Source organism: Osmerus mordax, chromosome 13 (genome assembly GCF_038355195.1).
Source record: "Osmerus mordax isolate fOsmMor3 chromosome 13, fOsmMor3.pri, whole genome shotgun sequence".
NCBI lineage: Eukaryota > Metazoa > Chordata > Actinopteri > Osmeriformes > Osmeridae > Osmerus > Osmerus mordax.
The window spans coordinates 11,937,627-11,955,052 of NC_090062.1; the positions used below are offsets into that span (position 1 = coordinate 11,937,627).

General features: G+C 40.7%; 1 protein-coding gene across 1 annotated transcript in view; it reads left to right on the forward strand.

The window, feature by feature from the left end:
* Window positions 1–2,299: 2,299 nt before the first annotated feature.
* LOC136955639 (carbohydrate sulfotransferase 8-like) overlaps window positions 2,300–17,426 on the forward strand; it is an 86,710-nt gene continuing 71,583 nt past the window's right edge. Inside the window, exon 1 of the mRNA XM_067249378.1 lies at window positions 2,300–2,368. The gene's annotated coding sequence lies outside the window, so the exon portion shown is untranslated. The remainder of the gene's footprint in view (window positions 2,369–17,426) is intronic.

Below are 17,426 nucleotides of genomic sequence, written 5' to 3' on the forward strand. Positions count from 1 at the left end.
AGTGTGCTATACGGAACTCCCTCAGAGACTGGTTGCAGCTGCTCTACTGGTGCCTCTTCGAAGATCCGATTCAGCACCATGCAATGGCCCACATAAACACAACAGTCTAATAAATGAATATTTTCTCACTGGGATTGTGCCTATAGTACCGTCAGTGCCATTTCTTCAACTGCTGCTCGGCCAAAGCAACATGTAGGTACTTTCTTAGGCGTGCGCTTCATCTATGATCTGCCAGAAAATCTCTTGAGGGTTCCCTTGCCATCCAACACCAGCAGAGGGAGATGTGCCCAAGAAAGGATGGGGATGGCAGATCAGGTGGCTGGAGCCCTGGATATCTATCACCCAAACCCTGACGTTAGAGACCTAATCCTTTGAAACCTAGAATAGAGGGTGAAAGATCAAACTAAAACAGTCAAGGATTATCTGCTCTTTAGGTATGTAAAAAAAATATTTAGTTATCTTTCTGTGCAATAGAGAATTTGTGTCAGTGTAGTATGAGTACTATCAAAAGTAGTGTGTTTATGATCTATCTACTATATACTTTTTTTATGGGAAGTTATTTCATGCTTGTGGCACAGATGTTGTTGTGACCTCGGCAGCACACATTTCCCCCCTCATTTGCCCATACCGGGATTCCAATTAGAGCTACTCCTGACTCGACCACCTCTCGTAACCACCAATTTATCCTGCAACGCCACTGAAAAGGTGTGAGTGGGTGGTATTATACTGAGGAGTGACTTTAACCAATTCAAATCGGTTTCACTTGGACATAAGGCATAATTAAGTAAAATTAAGGGACAATTGTTGTACAGTGTTACTATAGTGGATTTAAATGACAGTCATGAGAGTGACACAGAGACAGATTATGAATAGGTGTGTTTCTTCTGAGTGCTGGGATACAGGAAGTGAACATATTAATTTATTCTATGAATGATGTTACCCAAATGCTATTGTTTTACATATGTGCTGTGGCTAGGGTTACAGATGCAGGCATCCTCTTTGATCAAAGCCTACAGAGAGCAGCATGGAGGCTCTTAAATCAAAGCCTGTGTACTGTCCAGTGCACCAAGTTGTGAAAAAAAGTTTATGTCCTTTGAGTTGAAGGCTAATATCAGGCTCACTGGACAATATAGAACATACACATATGCACGCACAACCACACACACAGGGTATTACCAGAGGAGTGTTTTTAGAAAACTTTGAATAAAGTGTGCCTTCTCGCATCCTCCATTATGAGGGGCAATGTTTCAATAAAACATAATCTTACCTGTCTCTCTCGTCACCAAGATCATCAGGTGTTTGTTTAAGTAAAGGACGATGATGGACAACACTAATCACATCAAGCAAAACTTGCTCAAGTTATTCTGATTAAATAGTAGGCTAGCCTACTGTCCCTTTTATTTAGAATCGTTGCGGTTAACGTAGCTTACAGTACCAAAATGTCATAACATTCTAGTCTCCACGTAAGAACGTCTTTAGCTTTTGTACGAACGGCTGGTGTGAGTGATTACTTCAAAGATGTCAACTTGGAATTAGGTTTCAAGACAATCTTTGGAAGGTGCACCTGCGCCTTCGACATAGTCAGTGGTACTGTTCTGTGGGTTAGGCTATATTAAGCTTTGCTCTACAAGCGGATACCTTAGAAGCTCGTCTGATATCTGATCATAGCAGACTCTCGGTGTCTTGACAAACTTGCATCCATCGAATTCTACTCAGGTCAGAAAAAAGCTGTTGTGAAGGAGGGCATTTTTTTGGCATGTTGTCTTGCTTAAAATAAAACAAATATTTACTCAGGTCAGAAAAAAGCTGTTTTGAAGTAGGGCATTTTTTTGGCATGTTGTCTTGCTTAAAACAAAACAAAAATTCATATAATTTAAAACTGGTTATAAAATTGCACTTTTACCACGTTCTTTTTTCAGCAGATCTAAAGCATTGGTGTAACTGCGCCGGTGGCATTGGATGCAAGAAATAGCCTACCGCTCCTTGGAGACTTCTCTGGGTGTATGAGTCGAGCGCGAACTGCCGGAGTAAAGCGCACCAGACTGCCTGATTGGCCATGCTACTGTAGGCAAGCAGTCCTGTACATCTGTAACAGCGCATCTCTCACTTGCGAGTTCTACACGGAACCTCAGCCAGGTCAGTTCAAATCAGGATTAGGTGCAAGGTATCGCATTTGGGAGAACAATTGCCTGAATGTCGGTCGTTTAGTTAGTTTGATTTTCAAACCTATCCTTTTCGAAAGAGGCGGGTGCCTTTCCAATAATGCTGAAGATAGGATGCTGTGTCTTAACGACTGAAGAGAAGGCATAGCCTACTAGGCTACTCTCCGGCTCTCTTCAGTTTTACGATATTCTGATCCCACTTAAAGGTTTGTTGAGCTTTACTACTGTTGCAGAAATTGTTGTGCGTGTTGCCAAGTAGCCGTAATTGTCTAATTGTCTTTATTTTCCAGCTGTAACCTATTTGTTGAGTAATTTTGTTTGGGTAGCTGTTTTGGGTGGTGGGCTATCGGTAGACTATAGCCTATACCTAAACTCGTGTCATTCTTCCAATATCTGATGGAGACTAACAATAGCGTCACTTTACAGGCTTACCTGTGCCAATTGTTCATAAAATGTAACGATTTAGTTTTGCATTGCTTTCCCACCCTTTTAGCCTGCAATTCAGATTATGAGTTGAATTACAGGGATGAAGTAATTTCAACTATCATAACTATAATGTAGCTATAATATTTGTATTCCTTAGTAACACAATGAAATTACATGTACATTACAAGTAGGGTGAAGTGCCCTGCCCAAGGACACAACGTCATTTGGCATGGACGGGAATCGAACTGGCAACCTTCAGATTACTAGCCCGCTTCCCTAACCGCTCAGCCACCTGACTCCCGGTCAATGCATGAAATGCATGAAATAACATCAACCACGGTGATTGATGGTAAGGTGTGCACAAAAGGTCCACTTTGGTAAATTCATTAGGCTACTAGATTGATTAGTGATCCACGCACAACAAATTGCAAAGTGTTAATTTAACACAATAATTGTTAATGGATGTCAATCCCATGAGAGTGGATGGTTGACCTAAACCCTGGTGGAGAAAAATGAGCACTCCATAAACCTACAGGTGATTATATTAAGATTTTTTGGTTTGTTGGGAATCGAACCAGCAACCTTTTTATTAATAGCCCGATTCCCTAATGTAGCCTTTTACTAATACATTCAAATGACTGGTTTCCATTACTTTTTTACAACTTGACCTAAACTGTCTGACAGTGTACAACAAACGTTGTGACAATAAAAAAATGAAACAATGACATTGTGAATAGTACATACTTAAAACATGAACAGTTCCATAAACCTTTGTGTTACTAGTGCAGAAGTAACAACGAACAGAGCGCTCCTACTCCGATAGTATGTTCTTCTCTTTGGTCGCTACACCATGTTTCTTTAGGGGCAAAATCTAGGGGTATTTGTAGTGGTAATAGTGTGGTATAATGAGTGTTGGAAACAAAGTGGGAACCAGGTGGCTGAGCGGTTTGGGAATCGGGCTAGTAATCTGAAGGTTGCCAGTTCGATTCCCGGCTGTGCCAAAAGATGTTGTGTCCTTAGGTAAGACACTTCACCCTACTTGCCTTGGGGGAATGTCCCTGTAAGTCGCTCTGGCTAAATGTAATGTCTGTAGGCCTACCTTCTGAATTCCGCCTAATACGATCAATTCAGACATTTTTATCCAGGTGCCAGAGGTATTCTATCAAATGAGACGAGAGTCAAGCCTTCTTTAGTGTTGTATCAAAAAGGAATGACCTCAGTGTGGTCTCTAGCCATAGCCAAGCTTAGCCATGTACGGAGTGTGGTCGAAGACACTGTGCTGGTACTGGGAGGCTCAGAGGCTGGCAGAGGACCAGTGGAGCTGGAACATAGCAGTCCAGATGGCTCCGGGGTGTGCAACGGAGCCTCTGAACTGAGGAAGAGAGTGCTCCAAGCCCAGCTGGAAGGAAGGGATGTCTTACTGCCGCTGTGTGTGCATAAGCAAGAAAGAGAGTGCGTGCATGACCGTGTCTTTGTGTGCATCCTTTATTGAGCGTTCCCTTATTCTTTTAATCAGTAACTGTTTAGGCCTATCGGGATTTAGTTCAAGTTACGTTGAATTTAGTTAAGGCAGGTTTCCACTTTTATAAGCAGTTTCCACGTTTGTTTGAATAAGTCTAATGAGTTGAATACATTGTTTGTGTTGAACCGACTCTGTCCTTGGATAGATACTGTGGGAGGCTGTGCTGTGGATGATGGTGCACTGCTGTAGCTACATGACCCTAGAGTGGGGGAGTCTTACTGTGGGTGTCAGGTGGCTGAGCGGTTAGGGAAGCGGGCTAGTAATCAGAAGGTTGCCAGTTCGATTCCCGGCCGTGCAAAATGACGTTGTGTCCTTGGGCAAGGCACTTCACCCTACTTGCCTCGGGGGGTATGTCCCTGTACTTATTGTAAGTTGCTCTGGATAAGAGCGACTTATGAACACCTGCTTGTTGTAACTCTCATTCTAAAATCATGGTTATTAACATGGAGTTGGATCCAATATTGTTACTATGCCTTCACTTTTATGGGAAGGCCAGTGCTTTCCAGTTGACATTGGAAGATTGATGCAGGATTTGCTTCCATTCACCAAGAGCAGTACGGACGTTGGGAACCGATGTGGGGTGATTACACCTGTTGGTCTGTTGTCAGATGGCGTTCATTAGTCTCACTTTTCGCATGAGGGCGATATCAAGCCAAAACAGGAAAAGGCCTGATATGCAGATTTTCTGTGTACATAGAAGCTTGTGTCTCTGTGAGGTCAAGAGGTCATACAGCGAGGCCCCCCTCTGAGCAGAATATAGCACACAGCCCAGACAGTTAGGAAACAGTAAGGCAAATCATATACAAACTGGGACTTATGTGATTAACGATCACTTCACCTGCTGAACGTTCTAGTGTATCAGTGTACTGACCACTGAAGACCCGTTAAGGAAGCGGTTCTGTGCATTCTATGTTTGAACATGTCCAGATACTGTATTTAAGCACTCTTGTAAGAGAGTCTTCACTCATGCAAGCCACTCTGTTGTGGATTGGTGGCATGATCCGACGTCGAGCTAATAAAACCGAGTCAACCCTTTTTATAATTGTTGTGACTCTTTCCGGCCTGCCTGCTGAGAGATCTCATCCTTACAGGGCCTTTCCCAAAAGGCTACAAAGTTTGAAGCGTAGAATTATTTAAAATCACATTTTATGCCTTAGCATTGATATTTCCACCAATAGACCTAAGAGTCGAGCCCAAAACCATGAAAAACAGCCTCTGTTGTTAATTGACTTTATATTGCCCCCATGTACAAAGTGAGGTCCATACAGAGATATGTTTAGCTAAGTTTGGTGTGGAAAACCTTGACATGCCTGCACAGATCCCTGAACTAAACTCCATCAAACACATTTGGGAAAATGATAAATTCTATTCTCATTCTAATGCCATCTGCAAGCCAGGTCTAATCACCCAACATCAGTGCCCAACCTCCGTAATGTACTTGTGGCTGAATGGGCACAAATTCTGAATGGACATTCCAAAATCTTGTGAACAGCCTTCCCAGAAGAGTGGCAGTTTTTATAGCTGCAAAAAAGTATACAGCCATATTAAGGCCCATAGTTTTAGTATGGGATGTCCAAAGATGTAAACTGTAGGTGTGATGGTCAGGTGTCCACATACCATATAATACATATTGCCAAAGGTCTATATGTAAGTAAAACATACAAACTGCCTTCAGAGATCACCTTGCTTTGCCATCTCAGTTTGGACTTTGCTTTCCATCTCCACTTCTCACTAGAGAGAAACTGACACAATTTGTACTTGAGAATGTTTGCTCTGTTGTTGATCTGACGGGTTTGTACTGAAAACAATCTGAGTATAAGTTTCATGAATGTTTGTGAATATTCAATTGATGCTTATTTAAAATTTCGGGAAAAATGAATAATGGTTGAGTATCTTAACGTATCCTGAGGGGAAATTAGCATACTTCTGTATTTTTTTGGACGGCTTACAAGACAGGGTGCCTGTCTGTAGAGGTGAGCACTCTGGTTGAGCATCTCTACAGGTGTTTCTGTATACAGACACAAGCGTTCCAGAAGCATGAGCATATGCAGCCCTCCTTACGAGCATGTGAGGAATACATGACAGCCTGGGGCCTCACCCAGGAAGTGCTTTAAGCCTATCACCTCTAATGGGAACAAAAGGTCACCCCTTAATTATTCATTGGGGGTGTCAAACAATCCTCACCGCCTGGTATTTAGAAGGGAGAGCGTATCCATTGAATAATGCAGAGGGAGGATTCTCTTTCCTCGAAAAAGCAGCACAGTCCAGTTGGGATGTTTTCGTTGGGCTATTCATGATGTTAGAGATGCTTGAACCCCCCGTACCCACCCCCCCACTCCCTAACCACAAATACCCACACACACACGAACAGCGTCATTTCAGGCTGACCTTCTCTGTCACTCGTGGTGGAACTCAGATGGCACAGAAGGTGACCGTGACTCATGTTGCCACATTTCTGAAGTACTGCTACATAAGGAGGAAGTTACACTCCTGGGAGCACTCTTACAGTCAGTTTTTTCTCCTCCCTAAGTTATGCCAGTGCCTGTTTACCAAGTGAGAAGCGCAGGTTGCTGTCGCAATGTATTAGAACAGATATCTCCCCCCACAATGAATCATTATGGCGCTCACTCGAAGGTGTATGTTTTGATAGACTTGCTTTGTCAATTGCACTTAAGCAGCTATTTTAAGGCATAAAGGGGTGTTTGTTGCAGCTGAAGAGGCAAAAGGAAATATTAATGCTATTAAAATGCATTAAAGTGAAGAATGGTGTAATGTGAGCCTCTTCCGTAGGAGGATTAGAAGGAGACAGCAGGGAGGATTCTGACGAGTCTGGGTGGGAGTCTGAGAATGTGCTCTTTGTTGGGCATGAGAGAGAAATACAGAGAGGTGGAGGGAGGGGGCTGGAGCATGTGTGGGAGATAGAGAAAAAGGACGAAAGAGAGCGAGAGAGAGAGAGAGAGAGAGAGAGAGAGAGAGAGAGAGAGAGAGAGAGAGAAAGAAACCACCCCCAGTCTGTCATCTCTGATCATGTAGAGATGCACATGGAGCGATACGTGACTGAGGCTGCAGAAGTGAGGCGGCAGCACAGGGATTCTAATCTTTGCCAGTTGTAACCAATAATCATGCTAGTATCAATGCATGTTAATTATGAGGTTAATCTGTTCATCAGGATAATACCATTTTCAATGGTACTGACTTTCCGTTACAGCAAATATCTGTGCTCTCCCTCTTGCCCCAGTAATTATTGTAAAAGAAAACATGATCAATACTACTCTATGATTATGTATTGACAATGCACTTAAGTCTTCAGCAGGGGTGAGTTATGGCTGCATTATTGAATACTTTCGCTTCATCAGTCGGGTTTGTAGAGCTGTCAGTGAAGACATCTTATTGATGCCACTCAAGGCGTACAAGCTCACTAGAGCAAGGTTCACAGATGGAAGATAAAGTGGCATTTAAAAAAGGTGTGTGTTTTGTCCGCATACTGTAGATTCTAAGTAAAAGCTATGCAAAAGTTTTCCTTAACCATTGGATTCATCTGTTGAATCAAGAGTTGATGAGAAGATGATAAACCAAAGTGATGTGATTTCAGGACACTGGCCTTTTTTCACGTTAGTATTTCTTTTTCAAAGATAATGTCCTTATTCAGTTTGAAGTTGCCATTTATGCAAATGTTTCTTGAACCTATGTCTCTACATGACTAGTAAGTTATGTGGACAGTACTGTACTTGCCAGATAATATCATCCAGCTCTCTAGGGAATGCCCCGCCTCCTCCGGGCAGACAAGGTCAGTGATTGGAGACTTGGGCAGGGCCAGGTGCTCTTTGAGTTCTAAGGATGGCACTGTGCCTGGAAAACCAAACCGGAGAGCCAAGGGGGGTGGGCGGGGGGGGGGGGGGGGGGGCGGGTCTGGGTGGGCCTGGCCCCTGTATGGGACTCTCAAAGCCTTAACTCTAGAGGAACCCAGGTGCCAAGATGTTGATCAATTAGGTCATAGTCTTGCAGGCCAAGTTAATTACACTAATTTATTTTGCCTAAGCCTGTCAGTAATTAGCTGGCAATGCAATGAAGCCATTTCATTCGGTGATGCTCACACATGCACAAACGCATGAATGCACGCACAAACACACATACATACTATACTGTGCATGCACGTACACCAGTGCAGCATTTCTGGATTGGCCACAGGAAGGCTCCTTTCCCTCTAAATGAGCTATCAGCTGTGTTAAAACAGCAACAGTGAGAGCAGAATATTAAATTCCGTTAAGACCGCAACTACTCCTTCAGCTCTATGCTGTGCTGTTCTACCTTGACCATGCACAAAACAGCAGTTATGGTGTAGGAGTTGGTAGTGCTTCATTGTAGCTTGTGAAGTTTGTCTTCACGGTTTTTCACTGTGTATATGTCTTTTTCTCGACTGCAGCCTCACTGCACCGGTCCACGCTCAACCGTTTCTTTTTTAGGTGTTAGCCTTTAATCTGTTTTATTCAAAGCATTTCATTCTTCATTCGAAGCACAATCATTGTAAATACAGTATAACCCCCCCAAAATAATCATCTTTTGCAATTGATCCATATTTACTGGACGTCTAAATAAAAAACTCATGACCTCATTATGTCTCTTAAGCCTGCTGTTTAAGCTCGCATTAAAGAAAAACTCAGTGATTTGCTTGTTCTATCAGTGTTTCATTAACTGGATGGTTAATTTACCACATTTATTTATCATATTGTGTCCCAGTAGGGGTCCACAATGACCGATAGGTACACTTACCTGAAGTTCCCCCTCGCTGAGAGGAAAACATTAATAAGAGCCATTCTCTATCATCACTAAGAAAGTGTTCTATCACTCTCACCTTATGAAAAAAAAAACATAGGACAAAGAAGTTTGGCAACACTTAGTATTGACAATGAATTTGATTACATTCAAAATTGCAGCCTCACATGTATACATGTTTCTGCACCCATTTTCATGCATAAGTGCCTTTGTACATTTTGCCCCAGACCTCCAGAGATAAGTCTTGAACCTTAACCAGGACAAGATGTTGAAGATAGTACTGTATCATACAGTGCACAAATTACTCTCTGGAACATTATTCCCTAAGCATAAACTGGGTTCCAAGCATTCATATTTAATGAAGTATTGCAGTTAAGATTAAGTATTAAAGCATTAGTGTTCAATGGGTAGCTTTAGGTTGAAGACTTCAGAATTACTGTAGACTATGAAGCCCATACAATTTCATTTCCATCATCAGCACTCAGCTCACGATACAATAGGTATCACGATATTTTGAAGAAAATGTTAAATGAAACTGAAATTCAATTAACAGATTTATTTTGAAAACATTAACAAATATATATAATTTTCTGTGTTGTACATACAATTTAGTTAACTCAGTTCAAGCAATTTCTGTGAATGCAATGAATGCAAGCAGGTGCAGAGTAGGTTGTGCGCTCAACCAATAGGATCAAACGGACATCATATTGTAAAAATATTGCCATAACTCTACAATACATATTGTAAACATTTTGTATTGCGATATATTGTTCCACAATATATTGTTCCACCCCTAGTTACTAAACATGCATTACCTTATTGTAAAATCAGTGTAACACAGTTGCTAATCTAATTGGGGTCAGTTACATTGACATCCATGTTTTCAAGCAAGTGGAGCTATGAGAACTGAGGAAAATTGATCTGAAATCACTTTTGGATATACATTTTCTTCCCTGTTTTATAAAAAAGTTATTGTCTGCTGTAATGCTGCAATTTCCCCTTAGTGATGAATAAAGTACCTACCTACCTACTGTACACTGACATAATTACATACTAAAGCAAAATCAAATATCCTCAACCCCTGGTAGTTAGTTTTTGTTTTCTCAACTGAACTATTGATGGGAAAACAAACCTTGCACTTACCATGTATGGCCATGCCCATGCATGATACAGGATTCATGAAACGTAGTGGTCGTTGCAACATGTAGTGGCACTGTGCAGAAACAGATCTTGCTGTCACAGCAAATAATTCATCGGAACAGACTTTAGCAGAGCAGCGGGAACTGTACTCCTTCCGAGGAATATAGATATTTAATTGTGATCGACTCTCTGCAAGCCTGTCTTTGCTCAAAGAAATGTTGTTTGATTAAATACTTGGTAGTCAGTGCAAGGTTTCCCTGTTGTCCAAGGTTACTTGCAGCTACCTAGTCAAGATCTTGTGTCTCCTGTAAAGTGTTGGATAATCGGAAACCCAGGGGTAGCTTTCAAATGCAGAGGTTTTGTTTTGTTCAGTGTGGAGGGGAGTACATCATTAGTGGCAGACCTAGGAAGAATGAGCGATAGATGGAATAATGGGGCCTTTATGTGTGGAAGTGTTTGTGAGACAAAGGGACATGGTAAAGCACAAAGCCTTGACAGAATAAATTACAATCAGACTGCCAAGACAAGTTTGTAAGTTTGTCTGAGTAAATCTTCACTGATTTTGGCCTTCATTGATTAGAGCATTCAGTCTAATTACAGGTAAAGATGTCTACAAATGAACCGGTCAAGCGTGTCATTTACAGTAGTTACAGAGACAATTTTGTTGCTAATATTTCGCTCCTTGCAAAAGAGAATGTAATATTCAGTTGAAAGGGACAGTACCATACAATTCAGTATAAATATGCCTTTCTTTCTATGTGTGTGCAAGAAACAAAGAATATATGATAATCTAGATGTTGGTCGCATCTCCTTTATCATTTTTTAATCAGCTTCTGAAAGCCCAGTGGTCGGTCACCTATCGTGAACATACTTTGGTTTCCAGAATAGGGGCGGGTGACTGAGTATTTTCCGTGTTTCATCGTACAGTATTAATCGTGGAACTCAGCCACTCTGTAAACAAGCAAAGCGAAATTGCTTTCTGAAAAATGTTCTTCAAAGCTCCTCTCTTCCTAACCACCAGAACAAACACCCGGGCCTGTCTTCCATTTGATCTTGTGCTTTTTCAATCATTTTGTTTTCTGAGTTTTTTCTAATTTCAGAAAGCGTCTGGTTGTTTTGTCTTACATAGAACCCATAGCTGGAATCTTTACTTAATAACAATGTAAAAACTGTATTATTTGTGTATATTAGTTGCAAGGTTGCCTAGTAAACTGTAACACTCTTGTATGGTAGTATATTCATACTGTATGCTGGCAGTTGATTTGGTACCATGTTTACATTGATCGCTCTGGATAAGAGCGTCTGCTAAAAAAAATGAATAAATGTACATTGAGAATTTTCTGTACCTATGTACTTTATATAATTAAAGTGTAAAAGATATTGGAATTCTAATGTTGTGATTTAATATATGGGCTATATCAACCAGTATATACTGGTTGACATAGGCCTACATTAATCAATCATAACAAGTAATCCCAGCTGGCCACAAGAGTTTAGTGTCAAGAAAGGTACTCATTCACAGCCGGTAGTTTAGCTGTGGAATGATGATTATTGTTGAAAAGTAGTTGACCCTCCCTATCTCAGCAGACGCATGGAGATTACATTTGCTAATGATTGTGGGTGTGATGATGACCCTCTCTTTGGTTTGTCCCTTTCTATGGAGAGAGGCCTAACAAATAAACCAAATGTGCTTGAAGTGAGTACCTTGCACATTTCAAGTTCAAGTCTTTATTGTCAGATGCACAGAACAACACAGTCAGACTGGGCACTGAAATTCTTAGGACAAGACAACGCAAAGCAACCTGGAATAACATAACATATAAGTACTCAGAACATAAATTACAGAACATCAATTACACATATGGTAAGCACAAATTAATAAACCTCCTAAATATACAAAATAATATACAATACAGTATACTAAACCTCTAATACACATAATAACCTATACTAACCTTAGACCTATACTAACCGAAAGACAAGTAGGGTAACAATTAGTGCCATATTGCTGAATATTGCAACCAGTAGCTATAAGTGACAGTGTGTAAAGTGGCTGGTGAGAAAGTGGCGAGAGTGTATCAGTGTCCATTCCTAAACCTGATGGCCCTTGGAAAGTAACTATTCTCCAGTCTACGTGTGCGAGACCGAATGCTTCGGTATTGCCTGCCAGAAGGCAACGGGGTAAAAAGACTGAAGGATGGGTGGTAACAGTCCCTTAGAATCCGGCCAGCCAGCTTTCCTGAGGCATCAACAGGTAGACATGTTTTATATACAAAAAGTGAGATTTATTACACAAACGCTTCAGTGGAACAAGGGAAGAACCCCAAAAAAGTATATTGTAAAAGAGTGACCTAACTACCTTACCAAAAACAGCCCAATACAAAACAAACGGGGTGGCACCCATTCCTTACCTATAACGACACATGACATTGGCGAGCCAATCACAGACGGAGAAACAGAAGGGAAGAAAACACATCACAAGTATACGTTCACATCAAGAAATATTTGAAAATAAGCATGTGGCCGTAACAGCGGGCCCTGCTATGCATTTTAGGGAACTTTGACCATCAGTCATTTTACGCTAATTTCTAAATCAGTTTCCCTAGTTGATTGATGGTCAAGGTTTTATCACACCTTTTAGTATCTAAAAGCATCAGCAGCTTTTTTTCTGGTTTACTTAGGAGATTTTGTAAGTGAGACAGTATTTTATACTCTCAAAAAAAATTCAGGTAGGATTCATAAAGGGTCGTGGAAGTTGTTCAGAACAGCTGTTTTTTTCTGCAGGATGTTAGAAGTCTTATATTCCGGCCCGATGCACTTCTCCGTAGGTTCAAAATGGACTACGTTTTCAATGTACCCCCAGCGGTATATCTGAAGGATAAAACAAAGGCACCTGGGAACAAAGGTCATTGACAGCAGGGGTGGAAGAGCTTCGAATGGGGCTCGGCATGAATCCTCACTCTCACAGAGTTTTGCTATTACCAACCTGCTCGCTGTTAATCACCCAGTCCTGGAACCACAAAAGCAAAAAGCTCAGTGCTTGCTTGTTAGTGATGGAATTCGTTTAACTAGGCTGTTTCAGCAAACAGGCGGGCAACCACTTGCCATTCATCATTTATAACAGCTTTTAGACTTGATCGTTTTTTGTTCATTACTCTTCAAATGGGTTGTAACACATATGTTTAGATATTCAAGGACTGATCAATGACATAAACAATGTAGGCTATAACACATTCATCTTTGGTTTAGTTGTCTTACAATACTATTTTCACTGAAATGTGAGTGAAATTTTACCATGTTACCATTCTCTCACTGGATCTCTAGTATAGGCCTATCGCTCGCTAGGTGCCTAGCACAGTTAAAAGCGTGGAAACTAACCGACAGGAGATCCAACTCACCCTCTATGTTTCATAAATGCTTTATGCTTTAAAAGATTGTGTTCACAATCTTAGACGGGTTGTCTTTGTCCGTTTAGACAAGCACATAGTCCTCTTCTCCCAGTGCCCTAGCTATCTGGCAAAGCAATCACAAAAAACACTATTCGACCCAGTCCTATTCAAATTATGTCCAGCAGAAGCAACAGTGTTGTCTCTCTGCTCTGCTCAGAGTAATGGAACCCTAAACACATCTGGCAATGAGATTGGCTGCAGTCCAGAGATTTGTAATTCTGCTTTGGGGTGGGCTATCTCTAAAACATCCAAGGCCACCCATTCAATACATTTGCAGAGTTCATTTATATCAATCGTAGATTCCGCTGTACACTTGAGCTCAACATTTTACAACCAGCCATATTTGTTTAATGAATTTATATTAATCAAGGAATGCATACAGAATACAGGCTGTATGTAATAGGTGGCATTGTTTTTCTGATTATTTTTCTGTTCTATTCTACCTATTGGTTTGGGGTTTGGGAAGGAAGGATAGAAATATATGGCAACACTTTACACTTTAATGCCATACAATTCTGCAAATTCTACTTGTACTGGTATACCATTATAAAATGAAACAACATAGCAGTTCCTATGTAACTACAAATTTGCTACTATAGATTTTGCTATGTAGCTACTTGTTATTGCTTACTCCTATAGAGAGAAAAGGTTTAGTCCCCGGTAAACCTTTGTTGGTTTTAACTTTACGCAAACTAATTTCAAGGGTAAAGAAGTCGACAAATTCCAACGATACAAAGTGCACAATTATTCTAAACTCAAAGAACCATTTGATTCCAAGTGTGCCATTATGGGAACCACAAAGAAATGTTTAATAAATAAAGAGCACTATAAAATCTAGGTCCCATTGCTATACGTAATGCTCTATTTCATCTGCTATGTCAATGGAAGTGAGAGCTTAGAAAGAGGATTTAAACCTCAGACTGGTAGTGCAAGCAATTAATTTAAAATCACCTCTCTCTTGCCTAGATATCATTACGGGAGGAAATGTGTCATTGAATGGGCAGTATGATAGCATCAGTGTCTTCTATTACCTCTCCTGATGAGGATGGATTTGGTGTATTTTTGTCCCTCTGGCCTCATCGTTTCTTTTGCACTCCTCTCAGTACTGTGATGGGTTTATATCTCTGGTTGTTAAAAAGTGAAAGGTTCCTCCTGAAATAACTTTGACTGATTAGACTTTACCTTCCAGTGTTAACAAACGGGAAATGTGCTTTCTGCTTCACTTGGCCAGAAAAGGATGAATCAATATTCATCAATGTCTCTCTGACATGTTAGAATCAGTTGCCTTGTAGTTTTACTGAAGATTGCATTATCTTGCAGAAGACTAATTTGCTTCTACTCAGAGACCTAAGAGTAAAGTTTAAATGGATGAGGAAACTATTTCTTGGAAAACAATATGTAGGCCTAAGGTTTTCATATATTAATTGGTTTGAAGATTTGTATAGAACAGAAAAGTGTAAATAATTTGTACAATTTGGCCTCTTTGGTAAGAAGCCACCGATGCTTCATGGGATGTAAACTGTATACTTTCACATTTTACTCACCAAAATACATGGTTTTAGATGTGCACCTCTTGGTTAGGACCTATTTTTCAGCCATGTTAGCCATCATTGGTGGCTTCTCTTACAAAGCCATCAAAAAGGGAAAGATCTCTGTCTGGGGTCCTTTGTATCTGGGTCACACAGGCCTTGATATGCCATCCATCAGGGAAATATATGTTGATGTTTTCTTTATATAATTTATAAATCATATAAGTAGCACTTGCAGTAGTTTCATCTGGCCTTGTGTATAACAATGTAATGTATCTGAAAATACACAATACAAGCTAAGACTTACTGCCTACAACATTTATAAACAACTCAATTTGGAGGGGGAGGGGACCTTAACCTGTTTTCAAACACTGTAACCTTTAGAGTGGAGTCAAATGTGTTTCCTGTGGCAGATGGGTCAAGGACACGCAATCCAATGTCAATACTGAAGAGGTCAAAATGTTAGTATGATAATGCTAGGTCCAGGTTGGATAATAAACCACAGCCGCAGAATTATCTGAGTAGAAGATTGTTCCATGAAAACATGAATGAGAGTCGGCTCACATCTCACCACCAGATGACTGTCTCTGCGTTGCATTGTTGTTGATGTCAGTGATGTGATGTGGCATTTTCAAACGTCTGATTCAACCTTCTAGATTCCTTCAATTTGGACCCTATGTATGAAGATAAATTGACCATAAACAGACAAGCCCATTCTCACATATCTGTTTGTGGCTGCCCTTTACATAATAACTTGATAATTATTGATAATAACCAATTTTGCCTGCCTTTCCTGAATCCATTTAGATAAGGACTGAGAAGAGGACTGATATTTTTATTTTACATATATTTACCGGAAAAAGATTACCAACACAACCACACAAGGTGAAAAGAAGGAGCGTCTAGCACACGCCAAGCATTCCAGGGTTAGCCTTTTCAATGTTTGTTTGTTTTTCTCTCTGCTGGAGAGACTTTGTTGATTTGACGCAAATATCGATTGTGTGGCATGCCTCCGATCTGTCATGTTAATCCACGTTAATGCTGGACACCCAGGCAATATATTGTCTCAGTAAGTCGGATGAAAGGTTGCTGCTGTTATTTTTCAGGCTCTCAATCAAAGTGATTTAAGGGGATGGCCATGAAGCAAAAGTGGTGCACACAAACACCCCAGCGAGATCTTCCCGCTCTGGTGGCCAAACTATTAAATTGTCTGTTGATGTGGTTATCGTTGATGATGGAGAACTGAGAAGCCAAAGAACTTTAACAGGAACAATGTCCACCATTTATATTCAAGAAAACACCATGATCTGCACACTGTTGAGGTGTATTAAACAATATGCTGAAGTAATCTCAAAGCTCAACTGTCAGTGGTCTGGATCTAATGTCGGGATGTCTCTGGGGACTGTAGTTTGCGTGACATGTTGAATGCTCACTGAGTGCTATCGACTTGACTTGTCAACATACAGCTTTCACATTGTGCAATGGGTATAGAGAGAAACCACATATGGATGGTAGCATATCAGCCATACCGGTAGTCCTCAGAAGCCTGGAAGTTGTCCACATAAAGCATACAGTACATTTTGGGAGCTTGGGGCTACTCACCATGTTTTGCACTTTGTGATTCTATGTTCAAATGAACCCATGCCTTGCGGGAACCATGTTATCAGTATTTTTGTCAGCATGTTATTTGCCAGTCATTGACTACTCTGCAGTGGTTTTTTTAGAAACACCTGGACAAACTATCCAAAAACAATAGGAGAAGCAGCAGCTTGTGGTGCCTCTCCCAGGAAGGCACCACCTCAACCAGCACAGCCTTATTTTCCTGGTTGGAGAAAGGTATTCTCTTGGTCGGTAACTATAGTTTAAATTTAGTGGCAAGATTATTGCTTGATGGTGTTGTGTGTTCTCTGGTTTGGATTATGAGGTTCGGCAGAGTCGCAGGTAGAGGTTGAACCATGGATCCCCCTTGTGTATGGCAACTCATCCACTACGCTTCGGTAAATATCCTGATATCCAGGAGTAGGAACTGGGTCACAGGCAGAGGTAGGGTATGCATCATTCACAAGTTGTTCCCAATACCCTCCACAACAATAGCTGGGCCATTTATTTTACTGGAGCAGCAATGACACTTTGAAAGACGCTTTGATGAAGTCTGATAATTTTACCTTGATGTAGCTTTAATTTGTATTGCAGCCATGATTCAGTCAACCTCAACTGGCAACTAGTTTAAATGGTTTACTGCACTGTACAGTATATATGTTTCTTGGGTCAGTACTGTTTTGGTGACATGCGTATTGTATGAATGTCACACCCCATGTAATTCACCACTCAAAAGACGGCATCAAACAAAATGCAATCTCTAAGGACTCGTAGTTATTGGCCTTGCTTATTAATTAGTTTATTGTTAAAGTTCCTTTATCAGCTA